The sequence below is a fragment of the Marmota flaviventris genome, chromosome 2 (genome assembly GCF_047511675.1).
Source record: "Marmota flaviventris isolate mMarFla1 chromosome 2, mMarFla1.hap1, whole genome shotgun sequence".
NCBI lineage: Eukaryota > Metazoa > Chordata > Mammalia > Rodentia > Sciuridae > Marmota > Marmota flaviventris.
In genome coordinates, this window is record NC_092499.1 from 14,014,325 (window position 1) to 14,020,785 (window position 6,461).

Sequence of the window (6,461 nt, forward strand, 5' to 3'; positions counted from 1 at the left end):
TTATACAACCCGTCTGTGAGTTGGCCAGAGAAGAGTGGGAGAAATCTTCACACAATACACTGCGGCTTCCCTCCAGCTGGTACAACCAAAAGAGAGCCAGAATCTGACCCTCTTGGCTCCTCGCTTTTCTGAAAAACCTACTTCTGGCAGCTGGTGATTCTGCAGCTCCATTCCTGGCATTCATCTGGCAACACAGTGGCCTTTGATGGCATTCATCCTGGGGTCATGTGGTGCCCAGCGTTCTGGAGAAATGGTGGGATTTCAATGCCATTTGCTTCAACAGGCATCAGAATATTGCTGGATTAGACATTAGATGCCAGTGCTGTGAGGTAACAGGTCAGGACATTCCGGCTCCTTCATTGTTAAGCATCCCCTCCACATCCCTCCAAAATGATGGTTCAGTCTCTCCACGGACACCACCAATGACAACTCACTAGTATCCAAGACAAGTAACTCCAGGGTTTGGCAGAAATATTAGATCCTAATGAGCCAGAGTATCCACTGGCCTTGACTGTGGCTGCTGAAGCCATGTGGTCTTTTGGATACTGGGATTTGAAGACAATTCTCATATCCTACTCTCAGTGTCAAACCTTCCAAGCTGGTATTAGGCAGGGCTGGGGTATATTGCATCCACAAACCACCCGCCCCATCGCCATGCCTCAAAACAATGGGGCACGATCATGGGGTATAGCTCAGTGCTAGAGGTGTGCTGAGCAAGCCCAAGGCCCAGCTTCAAAACAAAGTTTATCTCTTGTTCACGCAAAGTCCCATGAGAGGCAAGTCTTTCCCCAAGTGACCACAGTGATTTAGGATCCTTCCGTGAAGTGGTTCCATCTTCTTGGGGTTTTCTATTCCCATCCACACAGGAGAAAAGACACCAAGGAAATCCCCCACAGAGGTTCATATCCAAGTCTAGAAGATGCCACACCAGCAAGAGCTAAGACTCTGGACCGAGACCCCACCCCAACTACTTCCCCCAGGTACACTGTATAGAGAGAACTGGAAGTTACCCCAGACCCATTCCCTATCTACCTGTGTTTTACAGGAGTGTCAAATCCAGTTACTCACGTTCCACTGGCCAGATCCCAGTCGCATGGCCCCAGGTTAACTGAACTTCAAGGGAGCCCGGGACAGGTAGTTCTCCTGTGCATTGGAGGAAGAGAAGGCAGAATTGGTGAGAATCTGGCCAGTCTTGGACAGACAACTCTCTTCAAGTCACTGCCACTTAACAGGCTTTGAGCTCTTACTTTTCTGTTCCTTCATTTGAACAAAATCCACTTCTTCAAATATGACCCCCAGATCTGAAGAGAGACCAGGTGAGTCTGACCTGCCCAGAGGAGGAAAGGACCAGGTTCCGTTTCTTTACTTTTGACAGCATTCCACGTGGCCGATGTCTGTTGAGTTCATGCAAATTACGGGTAAGCCACATCTTCACCACCCTGCCTAGAGAGCAGCGAACGTTACTGTGGGGCCAGCGGAAGCCACCTGTATGAGCAGGAGTAGCAAATGCAATGAGCTGGACCAAGGCTGGCAGTGAGAAGGACCCATGCAAGGAGGCAAGAAGGGACCCCAGAGGAATGCCTTTCCCAGCTGAGCACTGGGCATCACTTGGTCAGACAACATCAAGAGGACCAAAGACCCCCAAGCCCTTAGAGGGCTCACTTGCCTGCAAGTCCCACTTCCTGCAGGGGCTGTATGGGATGCACTATCTCAAGGTCCCCAGGTCCCCAGCTTGCCTTTGAACATCCAGAGAATCCTGTGTACCAATCACCAGGATTCCCTCCTCACGACACTCCTGGAAATGCCCAGTGATGCTCAGATGTCCCAAAGTCAAATCTGGGTGGCACCATCTCTAACCCTACAGGACCATTCCCTGTAGGTCGCCTCTTGTCCCCGTCACCTGTTTCTCCAGGCTGCGGCCATGCTTGTCTTGCCATTAGAGACATAGATACCAGCCTTCCCTCAAGTAGAGACAAGACTAGGACACGTTTGAGTAAAAGCAAGCGAAACTTTACTAAAGATCTGAGCAGGAATCATTGTGGAATGGGAAAGTCTTAAAACTGCATCTTGGAAAGCAGAGCTCCAGAGGTCCTTGGGCTGACCCTGCTAAGGGGTCTCCTCCTGACCCTCCTTGCATCTCAGCCTCTGCTGCAGAGCCTGGGCTTGCCTCTCCCTGCAGGGGACATTGGGATGCCCCACCCAGAGTCTAAGACTCCTTGGTCTTCTCTTCACTCAGCCAGGTCTCAGCCTCTTTCCCAAATTTCTGCCCACAGTGAGGATAAACTAATCCATAGTTAAGCCTCAGCCTGCTCCGTGTTGGAATAGAATTCCATTACTACTGCAAAACCCAAGGCCCACGCGTGTCTCCCCCCAAAATGTGATTCAGAAGAACATGGGCATCTTGTCCTCTTATAGCCATCAAGATTTCAAAAATGTCAGGGTACCGTCTTCATCAGAGCCTCCCACCCGGCCCCCCATGACATGGAACTCTATGTCCCAAATCAAGGACAAAAATTATAACTGGAGGAAAGGTGGCCAGGGAATTTGGTGTGGGTTCACAGAGAGCTGTGAGGTCACAGGTGGGGACTGAGTGCCTATTCTGGGTGCATCGCCTGATGCCACACCAGCAAGAGCCAAGACCCGGTAGGTAGAACCCCTGCAGAATGACAAAGGAGGTCTGGACAGAGACCCCACCCCAACTAATTCCGCCCAGATGCACTGTATAGAGAGAGCTGGAAGTTACCCCCGACCCATTCCCTATCTGCCTGTGTTTTACAGGAGTGTCAAGTCTGTAAAAAAAAAGGAGGGCTAGTTCCTTCTTCACGATGAATGCACATTAAACCAGCATGTTGAATAAAATGAAATTAAACAGGCCCAACAAACACTGGGAGGCCTCTCTGGTGGCCAGATGCCCCTCCCCGCAATCTGAATGAGTCAGTGTCACTCAGCAGGGTCCCACACAAGAAGCTGTCCTGGTCCAAGATGTGAGAGTATAATGGGATATGGTTGGTGACTCAGTTTCTGACTTTGTTGGAAAGTGTGCAGCTGGAGTTGAGAGAGGGGTAGGGTGGGCTGATCAGAGCTGTCCAGGAGGACTCTGACAGGCCTGCGCCCTGGGCCCTGAGCACCCTTGGGCTCCAGGGGTGAACTGCCCTATGGTGCAGGGAGGCCAAGGGGCCCCGCTCAGGGTGGGGATGAGGAGATGGGGAGGAGGTGGCAGTGTCAGGGGTGAAGAGGACAAGACAACCTGGGAGGTGATGGCTGGAGGAATCTCTTGCCTGAGTAAACAAAATGCTATTTGAAAAAGAGCATTTTAAAATTATAAATATTTGGGTGGGTGGTGAGTAATCCTTCCCTAAAGCCCCAAAGCAGTCCGTCGTTCACTGGGGTCCTCCTAAATGACGGGCAAGAAGCTTCTCTGGGTGGACTTGGCATGGGAGCTTGGAGCAGCCGGTGTGGAGGAGGGTTGAGAGAATGTGCCAGGGTCCCAGGAACCAAAGCAGAGACTGGGAGCCCAGAGAAATGTCCCTCCTGGTACTATCCCCTCCTGGGAAGCAGACTTGCAGCTTCCTGGGCCCGTGGTGACCTTGTGGCTCACCCAGGACCAGTGTTGACTTGCAAGGCTGCCGTGGGAAGAAGCTGGGGGTCTCGGGGAACTCTGGATGCAGGCTGGGCCGCTGGGGAGGAACTTGGCATGCATGTGACATTAAGGATCACACATGTGCCTTGGTGGTGTCCACCAGCTTCTAATCATCTCCGTGGACACTGTGGAAGGGGAGCCCGTCCACCTCTATGCCTAAGACACCCAAGCCTCCACTCCAGACTCTGTGCTGCACCAGGGTGTCCAACGTTTTTGCTTCCTGGAAAAAGAAAAAAAGTGAGGCAGAAGTAGAAGTAGTGGACAGGGAGGGGAGAGGGGAGGGAGAAGAAAGAAATATATAGATCTCTAAGAGGAGGAAGGGCCTTTGACTTCAGGTGCCTTTTTCTAAGATACGATTTTCGATTTTCGTTAAAAATACCAATGCCAGGTTGGGTTTGTGGCTCATGGTAGAGCCTCGGCTAGCATGTGCAAGGCCCTGGGTTCGATCCTCAGCACCACATAAAAATAAAATAAAGATATTGTGTCCATCTACACCTAAAAAATAAAATATTTAAAAAATACCAACGCCACTGAAAATCTCACCGTGAAACAGTGTGTCCCACATCATGCCTCATTGGTCCCCAAGCCCATTCCCCGAAGCCACCGCTTGGCTACTTGCAGGTAACCAAATCCGACGCTCTTACAGGCCTGCATCATCCACCCCAGCCCCCCACCGGGGCTGGGGATTGAACCCAGGGATGCTCTACCTCTAGGCTACACCCCCAGCCCTTTCTATTTTTTATTTTGAGACAGGGTCTCACTAGGTTGCCCAGGCTGGCCTTGAACTTGGTCCTCCGCCTCAGGCTCCGAGTCGCTGGGATTACAGGCATGTGTGCACCTTCTTAACAAACACAAAGAGGCTCTCCTTCTACAGGTGCAGGGTGGACTACCTTCTGCCAGCCCAGCCAGTGGCCTGATTGTGCTAACAGGCCCCACTCCTCCTGAGACCCACTGTTGGTCTCCCGGGAGGCATGTGCCAATCCTGCTGCCGCTGCCTTCTAGGCATTTCCCAGGTGCATGTGGGAGATCTGGAGAGAGCAGAGAAAATGCAGCCCAGGGCCCCACAGGCAGTGGCTCTGGAATCAGAGGGAACTGATGTGGGTCTTTCCCGACAGGAGGTCCAAGGCTCTTTGTGCCTCGGGGTTCTCATCTGTGAAATGGGGCTGTTGCTGCTGATGGCGGTAGTGACCCCTGCTGCAGAGGCTGCCTAAGGGTTTAACAAGTTAGTGGAAGGAAAGCTCCTAGCACAGCCGTGGCACAGAGTAGGTGCTCACAAAATGAGGATGATTACTAACGGGAGGCCAGGGCCACAGGCCTTCAACACAGACCTTTCTTCTTTGACTCACTGGCTGGTTAAGGTTTGAGCCCCCTCTTTCTTTTACCCTCTAAAAATAAGGTCCCAAAGAACCACTTGTCTAAGCCACTAACACTCCTGTCCGCCGCCGAACAGAAAATGGGTCTCAGGACATGTCCTTCCTGCTGCATCCCCCACAAACGCGGGAGGCGAGAGGAGGAGCCCCAGAAGCCGAGCCCAGGGAGCGGGCAGAGGTGAGCAGGGCGCTCCCCTTTCTGTGCAGGCAATTGCTCATTCGTCCCCCATCCATCTGCTTGAGTGAGCCCCTGGGTGCCGGGCCCTGACCCCAAGAGGTGAGGAGGTGAATGTAACAGGCAGTCACAGTACATGGGGATCACAGCACAGAGCAGGGACACCCAGCCAGTTTTTTGGGGGTGGCTTAGGGGAGATTCTATGGAGGAGTATTAGAAACGGAGTGCTTGGGTTCCCCAGATTCATGTTGATTCCCCAGTACTCCATGTGTTGGTATTGAAATTGGGCCTTCGGGAGGTAATGAGGTTGAGATGAGGTCACGAGGGTGGGACCCCGTGATGGGATTAGTAGCCTCCTAAGAAGAGGGACCAGAGCTCTCTCTCCACTACATGAGGACACAGGGAGGAGGCAGCCAGGAAGAGAGCCCCCACCCAGGACTGAATCTGTGGCACCTTGAAGTCAGACTTCTCAGCCTCTAGAGCTGAGAGAGCTAAAGGTCTGATGTTCAAGCCCCCTAACGTATGGCATTTTGCTTTAGCTGCCTGAGCTGACAAGACCCGGGACAAGCAGGGCCAGAGGTCATGGCAGAGTAGGAGGAGGGCCCTTGAGGACACTCTCACACAATAGGAGGTGCTGGCAAATGTCACTGAGGAACTGTCTCTCACGTCTGCCCTGAGAGCCTGCATTTCCCTTCTGCCTGGGGCCCAGGCCGAGTCTCCCTGTGGGAGGGAGGCCGCAGGCCTTTCCACAACTCCACCTTCTCACGCAAGCTCTTTGTTTGGGCTTTCCCCATTCTCCCCATTGGTCATATCCTCTCTTTGTGGAGAATACATCAGGGACCCTGGGGCCACTTCCTCCCAGCCCACTGATGGACCTCTCCACTCTCACCCGCTGGGACCCAGGGAGGGCCTTGGGGTCCTCCGGGTGTGTGTGGTCAGCCAACAGGTTAGGAACCGGCTGGTGCTCAGCTTCTGAGAGCCACAAGGACTAGCCAGGCCAACAATGTCTCCCTGCAAGTTTCCAGGGATTGCCCAGACCCCACACCATCTTCTAGGAGGCCAGTGGAGGCATGGTGGTAGGAGCAGGAGGCAGAGCCTCTGAGGCTGCTGCACGCCCAGACTGAGGACAGTGGGGCAGCAGAGAGGGGACAGAGGACCAAAGTGAGGCCGGTGCACAGGGCTTGGGGCCTCACTTGACACGGATGGGTAAACAGGCCGAGTGTGTGGCACCGCTGCTCGGTCACACTGGAGCGTGGCAGACGGATGCTGCGGGGTG